The sequence below is a fragment of the Rhipicephalus microplus genome, unplaced genomic scaffold (genome assembly GCF_043290135.1).
Source record: "Rhipicephalus microplus isolate Deutch F79 unplaced genomic scaffold, USDA_Rmic scaffold_138, whole genome shotgun sequence".
In the NCBI taxonomy this organism is placed as follows: domain Eukaryota; kingdom Metazoa; phylum Arthropoda; class Arachnida; order Ixodida; family Ixodidae; genus Rhipicephalus; species Rhipicephalus microplus.
Window position 1 is genome coordinate 150,015 of NW_027464710.1, and position 27,452 is coordinate 177,466.

The 27,452-nt window shown below is 46.5% G+C and overlaps 1 long non-coding RNA gene across 1 annotated transcript; it reads left to right on the top strand.

Moving 5' to 3' along the window:
• The first annotated feature begins 3,560 nt into the window (after window positions 1-3,560).
• LOC142791118 (uncharacterized) lies at window positions 3,561-27,452 on the top strand. Its single transcript, XR_012890025.1, has 3 exons — window positions 3,561-3,615; window positions 24,826-24,909; window positions 27,324-27,452. It is a non-coding gene; the product is annotated as an uncharacterized LOC142791118 (long non-coding RNA).

A 27,452-nucleotide genomic window follows, 5' to 3' on the forward strand; every position in this document is an offset into this window, starting at 1 on the left:
CTAACCAGAAAACTAGCAATTGACAGGGCCAGGGCGAAGTCATTGAAAACTTGAAGCACAAGGACATAACTATCGTAAATCAGTTCTGTGGGAATCTACATGTGGCAGAAGGTTCAAGAAAGGGACAGACAACCACCATTTTGCAGCACGAAGCCACACAGAAATTCGTACGATTTCTCAGAAAGAAAAGCCTGTTAGGTGTTGAAAAAATCGTGCTGGATGTTCGAACCCGAGACCAACGCTTTTCCATGGTAGTCGCTCTGCCTTGAAAGTTTCTCGGACGAAGCAAGAAAACTTCTGGAGTACTTGCACGCGCCCAGTTCGCATCGAATACATGCTAAGTCGCAGTCGAAGCCTTCTGGCTTGCTGCGAATTCTTCGGGCCCTCTTTATTATATTATTAAAGAAAAGGCCACAGACTGTTCGTGGCTGAGAGAATTGACTGACGCGAAATGAAGATAACGCCCACTATTTGTGTCTTTCCTAGGAATTTTGAATACCAGACGTTGTTGGTCCCGCTGTACCACTACTTTAAAAAACGTAGACGTCCAGAGCTCTTCTCTTTCAAGGGGTTCTTATAGCTTTCTCAATGGTATTCAAGTGGTTGGTGAATGCGGCCAGGGTGCTTTTTAAGATGCAAAAGCGATCATCAAAATATCGGAAGAATACTTTCAGAGAAGGGTCGAAGGAAGCCAGAGCCTGGCTTTCCACTGACTCCATAGCCAGGTTTGCCACCGTTACTGAGATCGAGGCGCCCAGAAAGGCTCCATGCAGCTGCTGTAAATCACATCACGTAAAGTAAAGTAGGTATTGTTCAAACAGAAATCCAGTTGTCTTAACATGGTGCGTTTGCCCAGTTTTTCATCAGCCTACAGGGCAGCTTTACAGGCACTTACAGCAAGTGGCACAGGAACACAGGTAAAAATGGAATTGACGTCGTATGTCATTATGATTTTATTATCGTCCACAGTGAGATGACGCACTTTGTCAATGATGTCTTGCGAGCCACGGATGATTGTGGGGCCACTTTTGAGCAGCGGAGCATGCATAGTTGCGAACGCGTGATTGTCACGCGTTCGCCTCTCTGCAGGCTTCAAAGCCTGCAGAGAGGCGAACGCGTGACAATCACGATGAGCCGTATTGGCGTGCCAAACATGAATTTCGAATAAGCTGTACAGTGCCGGCGCAGAGCCGTTGTGGCAAAGAAGCGAAAACTGAAAATCCTTGTGTTCCGGATTCACGTATCAGAAAAAGTCTACCAGAAGATCCTGCAGTTCTTATTTCACCTTGAGTGTGGGATCACGTTCGAGGACGGCATAGGTGCTGCTATCCCAGACGATGTCTGACGTCTTACTGATGTGGTCAGTTGTGTTCATAATAACAGTGATATTCCCTTTGTCAGCTGGCAGTATCACTATACCATAATTCTTGGGAAGATTCCTCATTGAGTTGGGCGGTTCGGGCAATAGGGCAGTGTGCTTTTTATGCGCGAACTTGGTGAGAATTCTGATCGCACAAGTACAGGCCTTGTCTCGTTCGGCGTCATCCATCTGATCAATGGCATGCTCTACGGTGCATATCAGTTTCTTTGGTTCAAGTGGGCCACTCATGCTAAAGTTCAGTCCAAATTCGAGCACACTCATCTTGAGCTGACTAGGAGCTTACGAGGACAAATTTCATACCACTAACCTTGCTTGGTATAACGTGTTATTTTTACGACAAAGCTGTAGGTGATTCAGTTTGTTCTGATGCGTGTGTTCACACAGAAATAACTGTAGCTGAGCCTTGCAGTTTGCGTAAAGCTCAATACTGGTGAAAACAAACGGGCACTTGTATTTAAGGTAATGGTGAGCAAAGGAGAGCTGTAATTAAGGTGACGGTGAGCAAAGGAGAGCTGATTCTGGAAGTCCAGAACTGCTCTGCAGTTCATGACTCAAGTTTTAAGTAACTGCCACTTAGCTTTCGATACTACCAGGTGTCCGAAAGCCATGTGCACCAGTCTCAGCATGCACAATGACTTCAGAATCAAGCCTTGGCCTTTGCAGAACAGGTTGAAGTTCAGGTGACCTTTGAACAAAGAGGTTCGAAATAAACTGGGAGACTTGGGTAATCTTTGGTTGGCCATATACGCCTGGCGTAGATAAACGAAGTCAAGAATTGGACGAAATTTCATGCTTCGGCCTCCCAGCATAGTGAACAAGGATACCGTCTGGAAGTACAAACATCTTTTTTGTTATATTTTCGACACCCTCTTGATTGGCGTCCTTTTTTTTCTGCAGTGTCATTACATCTCGACCGGACGAGATTGACAAGGATATTTTAACAACACTCGTTGATGAGTTGGTTGGTGCTTTGCTTTAAAAAAGATTCCAGCCAATAAAATGATGAACACAGAAAACGAAGCAGGAGACAGGAAAGCAGCTCGACTACCAACTGTTTATTCAAGTACGCGTGGCTGAAGTATATGTACCCATGTGGTCCCGTGGTGATGCTACAAGCTTCTAACAGAAATCGCATAATACAATAAACTGACGCCCAATCACTCTATGCCTTCTTCGTCCTACTAATCACTCAAGATTACAAAAAAGTTTCCAGGAAAGTTTTTTCTTTCCTGTGCAACGCCATGCAGCTATCACTACAAGATGCTTCGCCAAGAATTCTTTGGAATGTGAAAAGATTAAAGTACAGTCGAATCTCGATAATTTGAACTCGAAGGGGCCCGAAAATTTGTTCAAATTAAAAGAAGTTCAAACTAATGAAAGCTAAATAAACCGAGGGCTCTCCATGCAGTGGTGCATGTGCATTGAGCTAACACACGGGGGGGAAGTTTCAGAAGACTTACATTTATTTACAAATCACAGGACATCCATTATTATTTCAAGTATTCGGTGATTCGCGTCTGCATGCGTTTGCCTTGCAGCAAGTCAATCAATTCCGCACGCAGCTTGCAAAGCATTTCTACTTCGGCTTCAGCATTCTCCTGGCAAGAGAAGTTGCACGCGGAAATGTCCAGCATCGACACTTTCTAAATACGACGACAACAACGGCTGCGTAGTCTCTCCGCTGCGCAGCCGTAGTATGGCTAGCACATGACGAGAAAGGAGGAGCATCTCCGTCCAGGCGGAGAGAAGCAGACGGCATTTGAGAGAAAACCATCACTCCACGGCAGCTTTTTTTTTCACTCTTTTCGCGCGCGTCGTTGAAAGGAGAAGGGTTATGTGGCAGGGACAGGAAAGAAGGGGGACGCGTGGCATGGGCGCGTGAAAGACCCCCCCTCCTTCCTTCAATGTGCAGAGCCGTGCTTCCGCAAGGGGCAAAGGCCGCAGAAGATAGTGCCTTTTTCCTTTCCTTCAACCACACATTCATTCAACCCAGCAACAGCCTTTTTTTTCCTCTCTCTCTTCGCAAACGGCGTTGGAAGGAGAAGGGTCTTTATGTGGCAGGGACGGAAAAGGGAGAACCGTGACAAGGGCACGTCGCAGATCGGCATTAGAGAGTGAGCAAACATTCCACCATAGCCTTTTCTTGCCTTTTCATTTCCTTTTCGGGCAGCGCTTAGTTGTCGCAGGTGCCGCCATGGGATTGGGCAGGGTGCTGAGAGCATTTTCGGAGCACGGTATGTTCAAAATAACCGTCGCAAGTGTCTGCACGTTCGAATTACCGGGTGTTTTTGTCCATTGGAATACACATAGCTTTGAAGAGACCTTATCATGAGTTCGAACTGACCAGAAGTTTGAATTAAGCGTGTTCGAATTAATGAGATTCAACTATATTTCATGTGCCATTTTTTCATGGCTTCTGCCCAAAATCCTGAGTTTGTTCAGCATTGGCTTACATTTGCACTATTTACAATGAAGGGCTAATTTGGAGCCTGTTCCTTTCTCTAATAATTTAAAATGTTTCCATGCTCTAAAATTCACACAACACCTGTTTGGCTTATGTACACCATCCGAAAAGTCAGTGGAACTTCATATACCACACCAACAACACAATTCACACAAATTTGCCCTTGCTTCACTTCGTACTGTGGCTTCTTTTTTTTTGCCGATGTGTGCACATAAGCCATTCAGTTTCCTTGGCGCGGAAAACACCACAGACTCATTGTACCTGGAGGCAACTTTTTTCAGGCCATGCCCAACATGGTGCGCATAAGGCACCACCTGTAGTCTTCTCTGCTCTGGACAGGTCTGTGTGTTTTTCCTCTTTCCTGTCATTTTTCGTAGCAAATATTTAGCTACAGCAGATAAAACAAATTTATTTACTTATTTATTTCATTTTCCTCAAGGGTCCCGAACAGAAGGTAGATTACATGAGGGGTGGGCATACAAGACATGGGTAAAGGCAAAGTTGGATGTGCAACAAAACATAAAACAGAAATTTCAGGCCATATCTGAAGTGGCAGAAACAAACAAAACAAGAAAAAAAAGGGGGGGGGGGTAACAAGTACATTTGTTTGTGGACTCTAGATAAAAACATTTTACAGTGACAAAATATACCACTTATAGGGTGCAAATCATTGCCAAGTACACAAAATATACATACACGCCATACTAGGAAGATGACACTAGAAACCATTACACAAGAATTAGCATGGCAAGTCACACGAAAAAAAATTATTATGGTTCAGTGATGGTTAACAGGGAATTTTGAAAGGCTTCTGCATCCTGAATGCTAACAATGGTATCCTGTAGGGCGTTCCATTCCTCAGCTGTCCGAATGAAGAAAGATTCGGCCAATGCGGTAGTTCTGGGACGAGGGTAATATACTTGCATAGTGTTGCAACATCAATCACAGAAATAGGGGTGTTGCGTGACGCAAATGCTGGATGGGGATGCGTGATGGAATTTGTGAAATAATACGAGCCGCGCAGTTTTTTGGTTTTGACTAAGAGAAATTAATACGGCAGGCTTCTTTAAGTCTTCTACACTGGTGAACGATGAGTAATTGGGAAAGGTGAATCTGGCAGCGCAGTTTTAGATGGCTTCTAGGTTTTGGATGAAATAATGCAGGTGTGGGTTCCAAATTGCTGCGGCATATTTTAATTTGGGGCGTAATATTGTGGTGAAAGCTACTATTTTTAAGTGGCTGGGAGCAAACTTCAGGCTTCTTTGGATATAACCTTCAGATCTACTCGCTGTTGAAATGACGTGATTGATCTGGAGGGTCCATGATAGGTCACTTGAGATATGTATTTCAAGGTATTTATACGAGCTAGTCGGTTATAGAAAACTGTTATATAGGGCGTAGTTGTACTTTAACGAATTAGTACGTCTGTGAAAAGACACTGATCTACATTCAGAAATGTTTAAACTCATATGTCACTTGTGGCACCAATTTTGAACGGCTGTTAGGTGTGCTTGTAAAGCTATTTGCTCTTCATGACTAGTGATTTTTGCGTAAATAATGCAATCGTCGACGAATAATCTTATGTTGTTAGTAATACAGTGTGGAAGGTTGATGATGTAAATTCGGAAAAGCAGGGGGCCAAGTACTGTTCCCTGGGGAACACCGGAGAGGACGGGAGAGATTTGAGACCTAGCTCTATTTATGACGACAAACTGTTTTCTGTCAGTGAGAAAGTTATTAATCCAGGACAAGAGGAATGGGTCGAGATTAGGCAAAGAAGGTTTGGTCAAAAGGCGGTGGTGAGGAACTTTATCAAAAGCCTTTTCAAAGTCAAGAAATAAAGCATCAGTTTGGATGTTCCGGTCAAGATTTGTGTGCAAGTCAGGGATGAAGGCAGCAAGTTGCGTTTAACACTACAGGCCTTTTCAAAAACAATTTAGGGAAGGGTGAATGAAGTTGTGCTGTTAGAGGTGATTAACGATGTTGGTAAATAAAATGTGCTCCATAGTTTTGGATGGGACACTTGTAAGCGATATGGGCCGGTAGTTATATGGGAATGCTTTGTTGCCATTTTTGTATAGTGGAGTGATTTCACCGAGTTTCCAATCACTTGTCACCTGTCCCTGTGAAAGTGATTCAGAGAAGAGCAGCTGAATTTCTGTACTAATTATCAATTGTGTGGTCATTATTATTTTGCCGTTGATGTTTTCCACTTGCAGATGACAGTTTCATTTTTCTAATTGCGTTATTTATTCTATTTGCAGATATTTCAATAGGTGACATTAGCTCACTTATATAGGCTCAAGGTTCTCTCCGGAGTTCGCAAAAAAGCTATCTTCACGCGTGAAAACAGAACAAAAGGCATTGTTTAGGGCATTGGCCGAATCTACGTCACTTAGCGATTTGTTATTAGTACCAAAAGAGTTATCGGCGAGATGTTTCATGGGTTTTTTGTTTGCCATAATTTCTTAGGGTTATTTTTGAGCATGTCTGGTAGTGTTGATCGAAAAAAATTGCGTTTCGCGTTTTGAATGTTAATTGAGAGGCATCGCACAGAGTCGAAATATTCTTTTCATAGAGATGGTCGGTTTTGTTGTTTGGCACGTCTGAACAGGTGTTTTTTCCGGCTCATCAGTTTTTAATCGCGTTGTTAAACCAAGGGGCGGATGTTTTGTTTTTAATTTTTATGCTCTGTATACATGCATCAGTTAGTTGATTGAGTTTTTCGACTAATAACTTCCAATTGTTTTCTATGGTGCGCTTGTTCAATCCCTGGTGGTATGAATTGTAAAATTGTTCAAGTTCGGTGTTAATATTTTCATAATTGCCACGACCGTAGAGCTTTATCTGCTTTGGTGTAAGCTTATTTTCTGGAAAAGTAAAACTGAGAGAGGCAAAAATAAATTTGTGATCACTTATTTCTTTAAGGTAATGGAGAGAATGTAGGCTACTTGGATCCGACATTAGTATAAGGTCTATTATAATAGAGCTGCGTAATGTTTCTCTGGTGGCATGGGTTATAACTTGTGTTCGTTGGTAGTTTTCTAAACAGGCTAGGAAATCGCCGCATTCACCGCTGCGAAGGAAAACATTGTTTGATCATTTTCTGGATGGATAATTGAAGCCCCACAAATTATAAACTTTCTACGGGGATACATTTTGTGTAGTTTGTCGAAGGTGTCGTTAAAGCTGATGTTAAAGTTGGGCTCTGATTTGGCGGAGGGGGGGGGGGGGGTGGCGGTAACAGACACCTAGTATGACCAGCCCATGGGAACTTTCGCAAGTTACCCAAAGAGCTTCCAGTGGACTGGTAATGCTAATAATGAAGTGAAGGATTGTATGTTTAACAGCGATGAGCACGCCACCACCTCGACCGGATAAACGGTCCTGGCGATGCAATGTGAAATTGATTAGGTATGAAAGAACTTCAGAATCTTTGATGGAAGGTAAAAGCCATGTTTCTGTCAGCATCCCGACGTCACAATCAGATGATTCAATTATGGTACATATTTTGTCGTGTTTCGGCATGATGCTTTTTATGTTTGTGTAGAGAATAGAAAAGGTGACATTATTTGCATGTTTAGAGGGGTGATTCTGGATATGGCGAGAGGGTGAGGTAACTGGCGACGCATTTACTGGGTTGCGAAATTGTTAGCTTCACGCGGAAAAATTCCTTCGACTTCTTTTCGGGTTGCATTATAGTGGCACGATTTTTTCCCAATAACTACCTTCTTGTAACGAAGATTGAAAGGGTCGCTGTGCTCACATGCAAAGCGTAGAAGCTCTCTTTAGGCAGTGCGGGTAGCGAAACAATAATCCGGAGCTATACTGTACGGCGTATCTTTCAGTTTGAAACCGTTAGATAGGATTGCTTCTTTTATTTTGAACTGGGAGAAGTTAACAATTACCGGGCGTGGTTTTTCCGGTTGACATTTTGCGATTCTGTGCGCTCTTTTTATATCGTTTGGCACAAGATTAATTTTGATGTGCTTCTTGCAAATGTTACCAACAAACCCTTCACTGTCTGCCCAAGTTTCTTCTTTTTTGTGTGTGCAATGTGTATAGGCTAAAGCTGTCTCAACTGGCGTCTGACACTGAGCGCTGTCTAGCGAGGCGAGGAGGAATCACAATGGGAGTGGCGGCGGGTGCTGCCATCTATCGGGGGGTACGCGAGATGGGCACTGCGGTATGGCTGACAACTCATGTGCCACCCCCTGCTTGACGACCAAGTCCAGGGGTCGAGAAGTTCAGCGCTAAAGATGTCTTGCCATGCGTAGGCATAGCTAAGAACATAATGAAATGGCTTGCATTGGCTTGAATGTACATCTGTTGAAGATGGGCTGGCAGGCTGAGAGGTAGATTCACGAACCACAAAGGTCTGTTCGTTTACAAACTTTAACTTAGTGTTCTTGGGTTTGGTGGCCTGAGGCTTGACAATCTTCTTGAAAGGCTTACCATTTTCACTTTGCAGAGATGACTCCCTGTCATCCTTCTAGAGTTTAGCCAGTGTCGCATTTGGTGAAGCAATAGGCAGAGTGGCAGCACTACTTGACATCAGTGCCATCACCTTTGTCTGCTCAGGCTCGTCGGAACTGACTGAGCTTAAAGACTCGTCCCACTTCACAGCAGCTTTCTTGGCTGACGCAGCATTTTAAGCCTTTTGTGTCTACTTTGCGGTTGCTTGCTTCTTGGCAGGAGGCGATTTCGGCGCACTGTCCTCAGGATAGTTGGAAAAGCTGTCCTGTTGCTTCGATTGTTGGGGCTTCATGGTAGCTGCCTTGAGCACAGGCTTCTTACTCAGTGGTGCCACGGCTTTGAATTATGGGCTGTCGGATGCGTTGGTCTGAGGCTTTGCTCGCTTGCTAGGGGCTCTCGAACGAACAGCTCCCTGTTCTCGTAAAGAAGCTGATGTCTTTCGTTTCAATGTTTCATCTTCGTAAAAATAGGAGTTGAAATCCGAGTCCTTGCTGTGTCGCTCTGGTGCTCTGGGCTTAGCAATTTGATGTGAGGCGGGTGTTTGGGCGTTTATCTTGGCATTCATGTTGCATTTCGCAATTGCCGAGTTTATCGGCTTTGCCGGCTTGGCCTCTTCATTGGTGAAATATTCACTGAGTGGCACTTTACGAAGGATGAAACATATTTTATGGACCTCGAGGTCCGCTGGTGTGAGGATTCGAGAAAAAACGACAACGACGAAGGTGCGGGACAAGGCACGTGCGATTACGAGTGTGAGGATTCGAGAAAAAACGACAACGACGAAGGTGCGGGTCAAGGCACGTGCGATTACGAGGCAACTGTGCGCCAATCAGCTGATGACTAGCGGTGGCCCACAGAGGTGGCGTGCCACGATTGGGCCACGTGCGACAATTACGTGGCAGCAGGCTTTGTGGCTGGGGACGAGCCGAAGCAGCTGCAGGCGGAAGACAGCGGGCCGAAGCGTCGGACGCAGGCGATCCAGGTTCCGGCCAGGGAACGCGGCCGTCCACGCTGCTGCCGTCCAACCACCAGCTGGGGCGGCATTGCCGGCACGAGTACTGCATCTCGGGGCGTGGCCTGGCCTGCTGTTCTCTTCCTTGCCGAGGGCATCGCAGATCTCGGCGAGGCGTGTCAACCGTCAGCCGTTCGGCACAGCGATGGACGTGGCCTGGCTAATGGTCACGGTTGCGCCGAGCATCGCGTCTCGACGCTAGCTGTTCGCTGGACGGGCTGGCCATTCCCCGCATGGAGCATCGCGTCTCCGATGCGGGCTGACTGCTCCGTAGCCGCACTCATGCCATCAAGTGCCGGCGTCACCAGCGTCGCACATCGACAACAGAACAAGGAACGTGCGGAGAAGAGAGCTCGAAGGTTGAGGCCACGAAGGCAGAGGAAGCGGTGCGCCGCTCGAGAAGACGAGTTCCTGGCAGCGTTCCTGAGCCGGACGTGGGACCCGTACGTGTCGGCCAGGTCGAGCTCCGGTGTGTCTGTTTGAGGTCGAATCCGTCAGTCTGTACAAGGTCCATGGACGGGGCCTGCTGAACGGCTCCTGCCTGGGTGCAGTGGCCGGGAGCAGGTTCGTGGGCGAGGCCTACCGGGTGTGGTCCTCGTGAGCCGTGGCCAGATCCTGGACCTCCGGAGTTGCGACCCTGACTGCTGGGTTGGCCGCGACGTCCGACTCAAAGGCGCTGCACACGGTAGCGTATCCATGCACCGTCAGCCGTTCCACCCGTGCCATCAAATAAATTGTTCATGTTAATCCTTTCTCGTCCGCCATCAACAAACATAGTGACGAACGTCCCTTAATCATTACAGCTGGCTACCTGGCTGTTGTGCAATGCAAATGCTCTTGGCGAAGAGCCCAACCACGCTTAACGACGTCATTAGCTTGTGCCAAAGCTACAAAGAATCGCGGAAGCAGCGAGTTCTGACAAGACGTCCTCCAGCGCACGATTTGGCATGACTGTCCAGCGTGACTAACGGTCATGACCAAGCGTCGCTAATAGCCGAAATAAAAACATTTTTCGGCGATGAAGTCGCACGACAGTTTTCTTTGGTACCTTCACCCTGAATCCTACCACAACTCTACCATCGTTTCTCCATGGTGTCATTCAAGGAGAGCTCGCGCAGGCGCTTGCAGCTGCCTGTGAGCATAATTTTCTAACTGCTTTACTCAATTACGCTGCAGCTGCAGCCATGCCAACTCTCAAGTGCCTGCACCTCCATTCCAGTATCCTGCCAGCTATCCCCCACTTACTGTCTCTTGGAGTGGCACTAACACCTCCAATCCAATGCGCAGCTTTCACAGTCACCTGATATGTTTGGTATGTTGATACCCCGGACCCGTCGCAAGGTATTGCCGCCACCGGACGTACATCATCGATGAAAACTGCCGAGAGCCCTTCTTTCTACTTGACTCCAACGCGCGTTACGGTTACTACACTCTAACGCAAGCTCGCTATCAGGATAACCACCGCCCTCGGTTGGGACATCTTTGCTCGCCCTCTCCGCACCGCCGCTCACCTTGTCCTATGCGTTGACAGCCTGTGCCTAACGAACAAAGAAACTAGATGCAGTTTATGAGTCAAGAACTGTGCAAGTTTTGGTTTGCCCAAGTCCTCATTCGTCACCTGTTTATGTTATTATAGTTTGCATAGAAAATGTCGCTGCAATCGCTTTTGTAGATACTGGTGCAGCTGTTACTGTTATCCATGCTGGATATTGCCGCTCAGTTCGTAAGGTCATGACGCCTTTCTTCAGATTGTCGTTTTGCACAGCCAGTGCTCAACCTCTTCAACCGATCGTAGTCTGTACAGCCCGTGTGACAATTGAGGACGTTCTGTATACAATATAGTGCATCATTTTTTCATCGTGATCCCATACCATTGTCTTGGTAAGAGACTTTTTGTCGCGTCACAACGCTGTAATCGAGTGTGCTTGGGCTGAGGTTCAATTCTGCGCACTGAATGACCGAGCCTCCGTCGACATCCAGTCTACCTCTAAACTAGTCGTTAATGACAACACCGAAATCCCTCCATGCTCTTTCGTATTCGTACCAGTTTCATGCAGTGCCATATTCGATGACACAGTCTTCTTCACACCATCTCAAATATTAGTTCCCCGAAGAGCCTTCCGCTGCCTTTTGCGTCAATCGACCTTGTCGAAGGCTCTACCACTATGCCAATATATGATCATCAGTCATCACCTTTATCCCTGTTTTATCACGGATGCCTTGGCCAGGTCGAGACGATCAACTCCACCAGAATTATATTCGTCCTTGATGAGGCGCCTTCCACCACTATCTGTGAAGTGGCTGTCATCTCTGTGCCTGACCCAACATCAGCGGACATATCTGGACAGTTCATTGCTGAAGATTTAACACCTTCGCAGTGTTCTCAGCTCCTCACCAACCGGCGAAAGAAAAGTGCTACCGCTTTTTTTCAACATTGCACAAACATCTCTCGGCCGTGCCATAGCAGTCAAGCACCGCATCAACATTGGGTCCCACTCACCGCTGCGACAATGACAATATTGCGTGTCCGCTACAGAATACCGCACCATTGCTAAGCAAGTAGAGTATGCATGCTCCGCAGAAGCGTTATCACAGAGCTCATGGGCGTCTCTGATGGTCCTGGTCAAACAGAAAGATGATTCCATACGTTTCTGTCTTTATTTCCCGTGATTGAACAAGATCACGCTAATAGATGTCTATCCACTGCCACGCATTGTCGATGCTTTGGACTGTTTAGAGAGGGCTGAGTTTTTCTCCTCGTTATACTTGTGGTCAGGCTAAAGGCAGGTGCTATGGTGGAGGCCACTCGCCTCAAAACCACTTTTTGTCATGTCAGACAGCTTATATGGATTCGTCGTCATGCCTTTTCGACATTGCGATGCACCTGCAACGTTCGAATGAATGGTGGACAGCATTCTGCGTGGCCATAAATGGAACATCTGTTTGTGTTACCTCGATGGTGGCATGGTCTTCGCCCCAAACTTCGACACAAACTTACAGCTCTGCTGCATGCTCGATGCTGCTGCCCCTGTGCCAGAGTACTTCTTCTTTTATATATATATATATATATATATATATATATATACGTGTGTGTGTGTGTGTGTGTGTGTGTGTGTGTGCGTGTGTGTGTGTTGAGATTTAGAAGGGGCTGTTAGCGTTATTGACAGGACACTGCACATTTTGCTAAGTTACTCATGAGTTTGTACGCCGCAAAATTCTGAGTACTAGTATAATAACTGACATCTAAATGAGCTACTGGCAATCATGTGGAATGGTGTATGACATTTTCGCCACCCTTACTCCTCAGTTTTACGAATCTCTCAAATTTCAAAGTTGCGAGTTTGGCAGATCTATATTTAATATCGCAGAGTCTGTCAAAATATTTGACAGGTGCAGCAAATCCTAATATGAACTTCATCACTGTTCGCTCAGTCGGGTAGTTCATCATACTGCGTTCTGTGAAATAGCAGGGCTCTATTCACACTGGATAATTTAAAGGATGCTGAATGGTATATACTTCTTTTTCAATATCTAAGCTTTATTTATACTGCTCCAAGTTTAATACAGTTAAATCTGGATATAACGAAACTGATAAAGTCTCGAAAAAACTTGTTATAAAGAGGATTTCATCATATGCTGGTTTGGTACAAAATTCGGAAAATAAACGCGCAAATTAAACAAAAGGGGTACTTAAGGAGAGCTAACTGAAAACACTTATTTTACAGTAAAAAAAACTGCATTAATATTGCAATATCAATTACATGGACACACTCGGAGAGTTTTTGCATCGCCGCTATGTTACGTAACAAGTCCAAATTGATAAGATGCCCCCGCGCATCGTAATTTCACGAGGGAGTAAAGGCGCGCGAGCGCTGCTGAAGCAGAGATCAAACCAGTCTGCTCTTTCCTATCACCTGGAAAGAGCATAAGATAACATGCATAAGATAACTGCCGTCGAATGCTCAAACAGAAAGTAAACCACCCTTCTTGAACTAGCGTGAAACAATGTGGGGGTTAGGGGGTGGGGAAGGGGGGAGGGGATCGCTTGAGTGGCAATAATTAACTCAATTGGATTTTAAGGGTGGTTGCATGGCTGGTGCGCTTGCTATCTCGGCGAGTATCAGTGCCGTTTCAGCGCGAAGAGACCAACACCACCTAGACTTTAGGTGGTGTTGGAAGAGACTGTGTGGAAAGAGCACTTCTCCTTGGAGAGGCCATATTTGCTCACACCAGCATTTTGTTAGAGTTACGTGATATCCGATCCAAAAGAGTTGGTGCAGCTTTACGTATTATACCATTACAATTTTTTACTATCGCGTTCATTGGATTGCGCTGTCGTGTTGCTAGAACTAATCAGCTAATCGCAAAAGCTACCAGCCTGCGAACTGGCGGCGCTGAGCAAGACGGGAAAGCAAGTGACCAGTCGACCTGCGAAGAGCCGTCGTCACCGTGGTCTCGGAGAGTTTCCATGAACGTGTCATCTGACATCCCCTCGGTGTGGTCGACACGGTTGTCCGAAAGTAGGAAAAGTCACAGTTTCGCCGCAAGGGCGAAGCAATAAATGACTGCAATAGCAACAACTTTCAATATAACGCTAAGAACAGCAAGCAGATTGAAACGTGAAACGCGCTGCTCTGGCACGAATGACGCACGAGCACAATTAACAGGACGAAGCAAACTAACAATGTTTACGGCTCGACACTTAACACGCTGTTTAAAACGAGGCACGAAACGTAATCACGGGTACAGATTGAGTGCCAACTAACAGGTACCCCAGTTGTTACTTCACTGTTTTTGAAAGGCGCACTCTTTTCGCGAACGGCGCCTTTCCAGCGAGCCAAGTAATCTTTGTGCGCCCGGCAACTAAACGCAATCGTTCCGGTAAAACTCGAAGGTGCTATTTCACCTGTCGAAGGATAAGCGCGCGTGCACAGGCATGTGTCACATATACGTGGGCTGCGCTGCATATGGAAGGCGCTTTATCGAATAGTTTTTCGTGGTTTTCCGCATCTGTGTCTTTGTCCTTCGCTTTTCGTTTTCGACGCCGTGCGCCCGTGCATAGTTTCACTGCGCGTTCATCGTGTGGCCCCTGACGACGTCTTTGTTTTTCTTTTTGTATTGCCATAGCATTTATGCGGAGAGTCCCGACTGATTTATTGCCGTCGCTGCCGCAGCCGTGCTTCACCGTATATGTACGTATCCAATATAAAAACTCAAGAAAGGAAGAAAAAAAAGCCGCCCGCGCTCGGCACCCAGCTTGTCACGATGCGCCGCCGCACGCTCATCTCACACGCGCACTTTACCGCGCGAATAATGAGGAAGAGGGGGGGGACATTAAGATCTCCATTTCGGCTGTTGAGAGACTCGTGGGAGGGTTATGAAGAAGACCCGCACGTAGTCAGCTACATTTTAGATCTGTTAGAAAGACTATCTAAAACCAGAGAGCTCGTTGAGGAAAACATGAAGGCGGCTCAGAATTTAGCAAAGACACTACGATAAGTTGTCCCGGAAGCGCATTAGTGTGGCACTGCGAACGCACAAAGGTTTTTTTTCCTATTTTATTTTTTTGGAGTGTGTGTGTGTGGGGGGGAGGGGGGGGCACTATTGCGTATGCGCTTGCGGCGACGAGAACGGCAGCAACGCCAGCTCGTGGGGTGTAGCCGCCTCGCGCTCACCTGCGCGCAATAACGAGCGCTTGCCCTCGCCTGATGCGCGTGCGCCCCTTCGTGCTTTGTCGGCAGAGGGGCAGCCGCGGAAGATGCATGCTTGTAACAAAATGTAGAGCGAAATTCCTAGATTGTCCGTCGGGAAAATTCATTATATCAAGGTTGTCTACCACTGTTACTTTGTTGCATAGAGGTCACAAATACATGTGCTTCTATGGAGTAACGGCGGGGAATAGAAAAACTTAGTTATACCGAGGAATTTGTTATATCAAGGTTTGTTATAAGCAGGTTTAAATGTATTTCATGATAAAAAGATGTGTGAATTTGTTTCCCTAACCTGCTCCAAATTTGGATTTTAGTGCTCCAGATGTAACATTTTGCTGCTCCAAAAATTGTTTCAAATTGTATTTAAGCTGTTGCACCCTTGTGCACGTTGCTGTACCGCCAACAGCGTCCTGTTTCTGTTTCTCTTCTTGTTAGAGCCTAGTTTTGGAATAGCCAGATTCCTAACTGGCACTTGTACCGGTTCGACGTTCAAACATCTCTCTGCTGGTGACTGGCGCTCTCCGTTCGCTGGGTGATGTCGTATGCCTTGGCGAAGCTGAGACTCGTCTCTGCGAACAGGTGTTGTTGTAGGTCTTCGTCCCGCAGTCCGCACACAAAGCGGTCACGCAACATTACATTCAAAGTGAACGTATTGGTGTTAGTAGGTTGGCACTTGATCCTCTCTTCTGCGCAGTAGCTGAAGTTGCTGAAGTCGACGTCCCGAAATTGCCGTCAGCCGCGAGATTTGTTAGAGTCACCACGTAGTTGCTTACTTTTTCGCCTTCCAGTTGGTCTCGACGCTGGAAGCGGGCTAAGCTGTAGACCTCTGATGGCCTTGGGTCATAGCATCTTTGTAGCGCAGTTAAAATGTCGTCGTAGTCTATGATTGCTGGAATGGCTGACTGAATCAGGGCACAGACTTTGTCGTACGTCTGCTTCCCGCACAGCATTAGCAGGTTGGCTCTCTTAATTGCTGCATCAGTTGTGTTGTTACCCACGAAGTAAAGCTGTAGGCATCCAAACCGCGATGACCATGATGAGTCGTTGAATTCGGGTATCTAATATTAAAGGCAGTGCGTAGCGCAGGTCTAAATCCACTTCCTCATCGCCACTGTTATGTCCGGGGTTGTCGTCGTCCCAAGGATGTACAGAGCTGTCCACTTCTACCCTGAACACCGTGCCGTGTGGCTGGCGCTCCATGGAGCACCTCTGCCGGCTGCTTCGGAAACTGGTGCGCAAGCTCAAAGACAGCTGTAGGCGGGGCTTTCGCCGCATCGTCTGCTGGAGTGCGGTCGCTCGACAAAATTGGTGCTGCTTTGCGGTGAAGCAAGCATTACTCTTGTTACGTACGCATACAAATTGAGCAGTTTGTGCGGTTCTCAAGAAGCGCAGACACTGTGGCTTTTTTTTCAAGCCATCGTGCAAGTAATAAACCGTGGCCCTTACACGAGCAAAACTTCGCGCTGGCACTGCCAGAGCTAAGCTGCTCAGTGTAACAGAAATAATATTCTGCAGCTCACACGACTGCTTTTGTTCAGGGCTCGCCGCGGTGGTCCAGTGGCTAAGGCACTCGACTGCTAACCCGCAGGTTGCGGGTTCGAATCCCAGCTATGGCGGCTGCATTTCTGATGGAAGTGGAAATGTTGTAGGCCCATGTGCTCAGATTTGGGTGCACGTTAAAGAACCCCAGGTTGTCGAAATTTCCGGAGTCCTCCACTACGGCGTCTCTCATAGTCATATGGTGGTTTTGAGACGTTGAACCCCACATATCAATCAATCAATCAATGCTTTTGATCAGCCCAAAGCTTAACATCGCAAAATTGGTGATTAATATATCATGTGAGGCCTGATATAACAGCTTGCAATGTTTGAAAATTTTGATTATTTACTAACCTGTAAACAAGAGATAGTGAGTAGTTCGTTAATCTTATGGAACTGATATAACATTGGTGTGTTACCAATTGCGCTGCTCTCACGTGCTCCAGAATTTAAATCGCCAATATTCTACCCTTATTCACAGCTTACTAGCAGCTGTTTTTCTTCGTACCACTCAGGCAGACAAATTAAGAAACATTCTAATCAAATTTTCAGTGGAACTTGTATGGGGTAATCAGTGCACCAAACAAGCACCGATGACAAATTTTTACTGCTGTGAGCAGTTGCAGATTAAAGCTTCATACTTTTTGTCTCTAAGAAAAAAAGGCGCGCTTATCGTTTTATATCTTTTTAGGCTTACAACATTAGTCCACTACAGTAATTTGTTATGACCCATTAATTTGTTGTGCCATCAAAGGTTCCTTTTTTTTATCGCCGCATGATAAAAGGACTGCATACGTTCGATATTACTTCATTCCAGTATTGTCTCCTAATTGAAGGGCCATGCCGTAAGTGCCGGAAGGAGAAAGACGATGTATTGTAGGTTTATGCCTGCGAGAATATTCTCCACGTGCTATATTAGCGATGAAAAACCGTCCTTTTGCAATTGTCAACTGGATCATTCAAGTGTACAGGAATGATGGACGCATTGGAGATGCCTCTCAGCAGCCTCGTTGCCGGCTGACTACAATGGACAAATATCTGCAAATTGTGGCAGCCGTAGCAGAACAGCTGAAAAGTACAGTCGGAGAAGTACAAACTGAGCACGGACTTGACCAGGTTTTTTCTACAACCATGAAACGCCTCCTCTACGTAGCAGGACTTTGAAGCCGAACCGCTGTCAGGAAGCCCCTCATGCGATCCGAGAACAAGGCGAAGCGGCTCTAGTTTGCTGAATATCGCGCCCACTGGTCTGCATCTCACTTGAAACGCTTGGTAATCATGGACGAGTGCACGTTCAGGATTCGTTGGGATCAGAGAACACAAGTTTGGCGCCCCATGAACATGCAGTTTGTAAAGCAGTGAAATTCGCAAAAACACGACTGCTTCTTCAAAGCTTAAAATCTTTCAAGAAGCAGTCGTGTTTTTGCGAACTTCAGCCGCTACTTTCAGCAGCGCTAGTTATCCGTGATATCACTGTGCAGTTCGTGGTTATACTTTATTGATTCTAAGTTAGCAGCTAAATATTGCCAAAATCTTTTTTCATTTAGGTAATGAAAGGTGTGAAAGATATCTAACGGGAAGGTAATTCATTGGAGTTTATAAGACCCTGAGAACTAACCTCTAACTTTCGGTGTTATCTAGAACACTAAACAATCTTTTCTAAAACACTTGAAGGGCCCCTGAAACACTTTTTCAAGTAACCATGGAATGAATTCACTGGAATAGCTTATTGCCTCACGAACTCAATGCCGCAAAATTTTAAGAATTCGTTTAGTGCGAGTTGAGTTACAAAGGTATGTCGCATGCTCCAATCGCATTCTCTCATCCCGACGAAAGCACTAGAAGCTAAGCAGGAAGGGGTGGGAGGGGCACACAAAACACGTCATGCGCGCCTCGTGACCTTGAGCACTTTTTCCTTTTTGTTCTTCGAATGCACGGCTTTTTCAGTGTGATTACACGCGCACGCGTGGACAAGTAGCGACCTCCCACGCCGATCTCTGTAACAAGCGAGCTTTCCATGTTCAATTCAGCCAATGGCTGATAGATGGGCTTACTACATGTGACTTTCGAGCATATTGCGTGGTATGTCGAGAGATAAGGAAGCACGTTTTAGCTGACTTTGATAGTTTATTGTGAATTCTAGGCCACATGCTGTGCTATTATGTTTGGCTCGCGTGTTTTCGGGAACCTCTACTACCGATCGGCAGCATTTTCTGACCATGCTCCAAAAAGTGTTGCAGGGTCCTTTTAACTGCCTTTTTCTTTGGTGCGCCTGATGAAAATTATGTATTTTAAGCAAGTTTATATCAAAAATTCTTCGTAAATCTATTTCATCTCATGAGGTAACTTGTGAAAGCGACTTTCAATTTTAAAGTTCATGCACGCGTTACTCAGATTTCGGGAAGCACGCCCGAAAAACTCAATAGACTCAGGTCACCGACCGTCAAATTAGTCACCGACCAATTGGCCCGCAGGCCAATTGGTCGGTGACTATGGCATCTCAGGCCTAGTCTGCTAAAGGTCACCGTCTCTATTTTTATAGGAACCTCATTTTGCTCTTGGAATCTCTTTCATAATGCCCATGACACAATAAAGTATATGAGTAGCTACTACAAGCATTTGGCCCCAGTGCCTAAAGTCACCAAGGCAACCACACACAAAAAAAGCCTATCATTGGCTCCGTCAGTACCTTATCACGCTACTGTTTTCCACACTTAAATGTTGCAGTATCATAAGGCCATTTTTTTCTGTTAATAAACTGTGCTTGTTAATTTGCTGCAGATATATGCCGCGATACACACGTCGAGTAGCTGCCAGTGGCCTAAGTTCACTGACTGTCTGGGGGTGATCACAAAGTATGACCTCAGCCCTCTCTTCAGGGTACACGGCTGAGAGCTACTGCTCCAATCTAGACGTTGTGGCATTGCCATTCCTTTTGGAAGGAAATGTTCCCAGATAGAGAGTTCATTGGCCTCAGTGCGAGAATGGCCTCGGTGCCATTCTTGCTCATCGCAAGAATGGCTGCAACGAGTATGTTGTCGCCTACGCCAGTCATACCCTAACGAAGGCAGAGTCTAACTATTCCGTCACGGAAAAGGAGTGCTTGGCTATCATTTGGGCTATAGGAAAATTTTGCACTTATCTTTACGGATGCCAGTTCCATGTTGTCACAGATCACCATGCCTTATGCTGACTAGCGTCCATGAAAGATCCTACTGGCCGCCTCGCTCGTTGGGTTTTACGCCTTCAGGAATACGACATCCGTGTTATTTATCTCTCAGGACGCAGCCATTCAGACGCCGATGCACTATCCCGTTCTCCACTGCCTCCTGACCTTGCCTGATTACCAACTGCCATCTGCGATTCGTCATCGTTGAGCATCACTGGCATGCCATCCGAGCAGCGCAAAGATCCCTGGATCAATTCTTTGCTCGACGTCCTCTCTCACAGCTCGTCAGAAACTACTTCACGCTCCCTCTCTCGTCAAGCCACTTTGCTGTCCGTGAAAGCTTGTTGTATCGCCACAATTACGTTACGGATGGCCGTAGGTGGCTCCTTGTCATGCCTCGTCATTTGCGCTCGGACATCTGCGCTGCCTTTCACGATGACCCCCAGTGTGGCCACGCTGGAGTATTCAAGACTTACTCTCGCCTTTGTCTAAAATACTACTGGCGCGGCATGTATCGGCACGTTCGCCAGTACGTTCGGTCATGCACCATGTGTCAACGACGCAAGACGCCTTCTCACAGCGCTGCTGGCCCTTTGCAACCCTTAACCTGCCCAGTAAGACCGATCGCGTCGGAATTGATATTTATGGTTCTCTACTCAACACTCTTAGAGGCAACCGGTGGATTATCGTCGCCATTGATCATTTGACACGTTACGCTGAAACATCTGCGCTGCCTGCTACCACTATGAAAGACGTTGCGTCCTTGCTTCTTCACGTTCTCATTTTGCTACATGGTGAACCTTGTGAATTACTGAGCGACCTTGGACGTGTGTTTCTCTCGAACGCCATCGACGAGCTGCTGAAGGCATGTCGCACTGTCCATAGGAAAACCTCGGCATACCATCATCAAACCAATGGCATGACAGAACGCTTTAATCGTACTCTTGGAAATATGCTTGCCATGTTTGCCTCTGAGGACTACACTAATTTGGACCAAGTGCTCCCTTTTGTCACGTACGCGTACAACTTTGCGGCACAAACAATCACTGGCTTTTCTCCTCTCTTTCTCCTGTACGGACGTGAGCCATCATGCTCCATGGACACCATTCTCCCTTACAGGCCTGACGTTTCTAAAGCGACGCCTGTTTCTGAAGCAGCTGCTTATGCTGAAGAGTGTCGTCAACTCTCTCGTTCATTTACTGCACAAGACAAATGGCACCAGAATACTGACCACGATGCCTCTGCGTCTAGTGCCCACTATAACCCAGGAATGTTGGTTTGGCTCTGGGTCCCGTCTACCCCTCCCGGTCTTTCCCCGAAGCTTTCGTCGAAATACCATGGCCCCTACTGTGTGGTGCGACAAACATCTCCTGTCAACTATGAAGTTGAGCCCATTGAGCCACCTTCGGATCATTGCTGCCATGAGCGTGAAACACTACACATATCAGGCTTCAAACCGTGCTATGACCCCCTTGTCGTATCATTTCTCTAGGTCGCCAGGTTGGCTCTTTTCTGCGCGGGGAGTAATTGTACCGGAGCATAGTGGCGCCAGCTCTGTGCCAGTGTGAAAGAAGATATTTACATCCATGTGTAGCTTGTGCTTGCCGGGTTCCTGCCTGTACCAGCTTGTTGCGGCTAATGCTTCTCGAATAATAACCTGTGTTTTTATGTAACCTCGCTTGTTGCAGTTTATTTACATTATAGAAGAAAGATAGGAAGTGTACAGAGATCCATAAGATCCCGCGTTATGTGCAACAGAGATTCAGTTCATGATTCCGCACATGACTCTGTGCAGGTTTCGGCATTATTTACAAAAATGCTTTGGCTTTTATAGCCCGCCGTCACTGCCGTAAGAAGAAGGTGGTTATCACTCTTGCCACAAAGCAAGGGACGAAGTCTTTGTGGTCCACCCTCCAGAAAGGGTGCAGATATTGCACCACTTGGCAGGGCGAAACGGTCAAATGTTAACAGGAACGCACCATTTACTTTCCTCCTCCTCTACTAGCTTAAACACTAGCTAAGGAGGAAAGATGTTTGAGGTTCGGAATGGGTCCCCTCGATGACTCGAGTGCACGGTAGCTGCGCGAAGGAAGGGCTGTAGTCCGGTGAAGAGACGCTTTATTGCAGCCTCAGGCGACTGCCCGAGTCCAAGCCCGAACCTCCGCCCACATTTCAAATTCAAACATCCTCTTTTCAACCCTTGGTCGAACAAAGAGTCTTCACAAAAACCAATCACGTGTTGGGACTCGCATCATCACAACCAATCACAGAAACACTTTCATAAAAGGCACTACATTTGTAAAAACCTCGTCACCAAATAAAACCCGCAAGGGGATAGGTTCTCCGCATGTGACACTCTCTCCCATGCCAGGTCGTGCTGCCCAACATTACTAGTGCTGCCTCCATCGGATGACTTCCGTGACGGCTGTTCTCACGCTCGAGCCCCGTCAGTTCTCTCATTAATTGTTGCTTCCTAGAAGCCTCCTTAAGAGCGGTGGGTACACCGTTGGGCTCCGTGCGCTTACCAGGTGTGCATGCGACAGCGAGGCGCCCCGACATCCCAACAACAGTGGGGCAGATTATGGTTGTTTTCCTGCCGCCACTATGTCTCTGTCAGCCAAGTGCTCGCGTCTCCATGTCATTCTCAATGACACGCGTGCCTGCCAACAATGGCTTAAACTCAGACGGTGGCGCCTGACCTGCCTCATGCCAGACGCTTTTTTGAGTAAGCTTTCCTCTTCTAATCCCGAACGGGGCGACCTTGACTGCTCTGCTTGTGAACCGTGAGAACGAAGAAGTCTATTTTCTTTCCCGCGCTCGGGTCTTCCGCGTTCGCCTTCGCAGAACCGATCAGCTTCCTTAGTTGACGGGTTGGGAACTGGCTATGCGCTCTACATTAGCCGCATTAATTGCGCTGCACCCCACATGCTGGTAATTGGTGCGTCATACTATCTGCACCACACAAAGATGCACCCGGCCCACGACTTGAAGGCACCACAGGGCGAGGAGGTGGAGTCCGGAGAGGGAAAGTTGAGCTCATCCGGGGAGAAGGCCACTAACCCGAACGTCAGCAGCAGTCTATGCTGCTTTCAGCTTCAGGCCATCCAAACGCTCGATCCCCATGAACGGCTTCTTCGACGCGTTCCCACGCTTCCGGGCTGTCGGTATGTTGATATGGCCTCGCGTAGATGACAAAAGCTAAGTCAAGAGGTTGACAATGAGACCCGCCACAGTGGCGCCGTTCCCCTGCTGTTCGAGCCCGTTCAACAAAAGGCTTGTTTCGCTAAGCTTTCGTGGAGACCCGACTGCTTCCTGGAACGTCTACCGGACAGCGTCTTGCAGACTAAGCGCCGATGGGGTCGAAAGCCTTCCTAGTAGACCGGCTTACGCACATTGGCGTCGGTCCAGGTGAATTGCCAGGCCAAACGTAACGGTGTGTGTGCGTTTGTGTGTGTAGATAGAGAGAGAGAAAGGACAGAACAAATAGTTTAGGGATTACACTAAATTCGCAAGCTTCCAATGTGCGATGAGAGAGGCATAATGTGGCGTAATAAAAATGCATACATAAATAAAGAAAGTTAGGCCCAAGAACAAATGCGCGTTCGTATCATTTCATTTCCTGTGTGTTCATTCCATCGCGTTGGTTAAGTACGCCACCAAGCTACCAAGCCAAACAAACAACCAGTACTGTTTCAATGATTACCAGTAATGTTCAAATGGCACCTAATTTTGTTTGAATAAAAAATAAGAGCTAAGAATAGTGTAAAATATAACTTCCATTGGCCACATCGGAATGATCAGTTTACGTTTATGCGTACTGCAGGATGAATTATCCCCAAATCGCTCTTCCTCGCAATGGCCTCATAATTTCTTGATTATGTAGCTGCCTTTTAACCATCACTGCTCACAGCCAGATTAGCGATATCTTGGTATGCATTCCGGCACTCCAATAAACAGTTTGTCCTTCGCATTATATAACTTGTCCCGATTATAAAATGTTGTAGTGTATGGCAAAGCCAATTATGAGCTTTAGTGACGAACACTGAATATTATTGCGCTGTAAAATATTCTTTAATATGTTCCTGTTTTTTCTTTCGTCTTGTTTACAATAATGTTATTCCACCTGGGCAAAGCACTTATTCTACAAACTTGTACATAGCAAAGTATAAGCACTTCAAACACGGCTCAAGCAAACCACGGCAGTAATTCTTTATTCACGAATACTATCGGCGAATACCAATATTAATGATTATTCTACCTTCCAAGGATTGTATTTTTTACTGCAAGAACTGCATTTCAATTGCACTGCCATTTTTACACCCAGTATTCTGCTTTTTGTTTATGCATTGAACTGATTGGCACCTGAATTAAAGTCATTGGCAATTGTAATAAACACGGTGGCACTTGGAATAAACTCACTGGTATGCAGCCTGATTGATTCGGGCCTTGGAATAAATGTTTGCCACAAAGAATAAATAGCTCGATGCTCAGATTATTTCAATGTTCACAGTATATTTAAGCTGGCACTTGAATTAAAGTGAGCGGTAAAACCTGTAGTTCATGCTAGCATAGGATGTGTTTGTTCTTCAGCACAGTATAAGCTTCATGTGTCCGCCTTACTTTGTTGATCTCTATTAGATCCCCATGAACACCCTCCAATTCCCCCAACAGACAGAAAGACTAGCCTCACTAGATAGTCTAGCATTGAAGGAAGCTAATATCTGATAAAAGCCTATACACAAAGCGAAAATTTCATTCCCCTAGGCAATGAAATTTAAAGCAACTTTTTGTTTGTTTTTTCAAATCGCATCTCTCCTTAATATTTAAGTTTCGATTCAAAAGGCATGCTATAATGTTTTAAATATAGCAAGGTTCACAGTAAGTAATGAAACGTGGTTAAAAGTTAATTTTGCGTGAGGCTGTGTTTTGATACTCCAGTTACAGAATTAAGGCTATGTGAGACCATTGACGTGCCACCTGCATGGAGTTAACTGTTTTGAACACCCATCGCAAGGAGCTTGATTAATGGTTTTGATAGAAGCGTTTCAGTTGTGTATACATGTTCTCCTTCAGGTACCCGGTTGCCGTTCAAGTGGGCTTTTCAAAGCTTTCAATCGCCATGTCTTGCACAAGCTCAATGTTAAAGTGCTTTCACCGGTAAGTTACCTTCAGTTACTATTAGTGGTAAGGCTAGTGTTTGTTAATAAAATTGGTAAGGCTAGGTTTCTTCATAGTCATAATAAGACGTAAAGTATGTCTACAGAAGCAAGGGCACCCATCCTGTTTATGTGTTCCTTTTGAGGTCGGGTTTTTGCTACTCAGCGTGTTAATGTAAACTACATACAATCGAGCCCGCTTATAACGAACCTGAGCGTGACGCGGCATTCGTTCGCTGTATCCCGAAGTTCGTAGTAAATTAAACACAGCTTTTAAAAAAAGTTGTGAGTGAAAACACAAACTCTTTATGCCCCAAAAAGTCCGTGATGTACGTGTTTCGAATTTCAGAAGTGATAAGGGCGGTCTTGAGTTTATTTAAAACGGCAGGGTACTTGTTCGTCGAGACCTGTGGCATAAGCTGCATGAGGCACTGACTCCAAAGTTTCGTCGTTCTCGCAATCCGATTCCTCCAAACTGCGCTCGCTACGTACTTCATTCACAATGCCCTAATCCGTGCAAGGTTCCGCAGTGTCGGCATCATCTTCGGCTGTAATTAAACCATCGCAACAAATGTCTCGCTCTTCTAGGTCGGAGTCGGTGATGCGCTGCCACAAATCGTCACCGCAGGGGTCCTGTTCGGAAGCTTCAGGCTTGGCATCGGGCTCGACGGCAACGAAGTCAGTCTCACGAAAACAGTTTTAGGTGCATGTAGCCATCACCACCGCCCAGGAAATATTCACTTTCTCCACAGCTGAATACCGGGTTGCCTGAAGCGGCAAAGTGGCTGCCAGATGGCCAACAGCTATGAGCAAGTGCTCTGCAACGCGGCACCTAACGCGCGGATTACGCTCAAACCAAGCGGTCACACTTTTGACGTTTTCTTGAGCGGCAGGAGAAAAAAGCGTGCTAGTCCTTCCGTCGGCCATTACAACCACACACGCACACCAAGAGCGAGCAAGACGCACACACGCGACACACATGCCAGAACGTGTGGAACAGCTCTGGGCTTGTTTCCAGTCAAAAAACGAAACTAATTCGAGCCAGCGTGGCGGGCGTCGAGTAGTGGGGGAGACGGGCTAAGGGGTTGTGATCAAGAGAAAAGAGTAGACTTGTGAAAGAAGGGCAAAAAGTTGCGATAAAGAGAGGGGAGGATGCGGTGGGAGGGCGACTTTGAAAACCAAAACACACGGGAAGGAGGCAGGTTGGGTAGCTTGCTTGAAAGGTCCGCGAAACTCGCACATAGAAAAACTTGAAAAGAGTGCATGGCCGCCTGAATCGGTGCGCTCGGCGGTGTTCGAAGAATCGGCGGCGGCGGTCAAAAAATCGTTTCGTTGCACCTGCGGGTTTGCGTGGCCTCACGGACTTCGATATTTTGTGATTCGTTCTGCGCAAATTAACAGCGATTTTCGCGATTCCGCACGCGCGCGGAATGCACGCTGAGTTGAGTGCGAAGTGAGCGAGAACAAGTCCTAAACACGAAACGAATTGCAAATGATCAAAGTCGGTGTGGTAGCGTACGCGCATGCACTTGACGCAGACTATCGGACACAGTTGGTTGCCGATGATGTTGACAAATGGTCTGGTCACTCCAGGCCGCCGACGTGAACGACAGTACCAGCGATCAAAAACGGGGTAGATGGTCGACTGGTCTTCGAAAGGTCGGCGGCAGTGTAAAAACACGTGCCTCGTCTGGTGATGCGGAATGCTCAGACTAGCTGGGGAGACAAAGGATGGAGGGATGCTTAACAAAAGCGGTCGGGGAGAGCGGTAACTAGAGGGGCGTGGAGGCAGGGTCGGTGCTTAGCAATAAGAATGTATGGGCATCTTGCCGATGCTTGATCGGTGGTCGAAATTGGTTTACCAGGAAGTCGGCAGACCGCTGATTCAGTTCGCTGTAACCGATCAGCGGCTCTCGGAGACGTTCGTTCTAAGTGCGATTTTGTGCCATTGAACCAATGTATATTTTCACGGTAACGCGGATATTGTTCGTTTTAAGCGAAAGTTCGTTTTAAGTGGGGCCGTTATATGTGGGCTTGACTGTAGACAATGCTGCGCACATTGATTGAGTCAAAGTTTTTTTCAAGACAATTTAAAAGGACTGTCTACGACTCAGAAAAATTTTTGGAATTGATGAGAAGATAGTTCATCACATCGGCAGGGACAAACAGGCTTTTGTCCGTAAAAAAGAAGTTATAGTTTTAACTTGATAATGAAAGTCGGCAAAAAATTACTGCCAGCGTCACCCAACAGCAATGTGGTCACCCTACTGGTAGAACGAGAAATCCTTGCAGGTGCACTTAATTAGCTTGAAGACATAGATGTATAACTTGAAATTATATTTTACACACTCAAAGCAGCTTTACGTCTTACCAGAAACTAATTTTTGCCTTTTTTCTTCCCTTGCGTTCGAACAGACACCCGGTGGCACTGCGAATGGTGTGTTCGCTTGCCTGCATGCCTGCCTGCTAACGACGCAGCAACATGAGCGCGGCGTCCGCCGCCGCTCTTAAGAACAGGAAAAAAGTGTGCATTTTATACAAGAC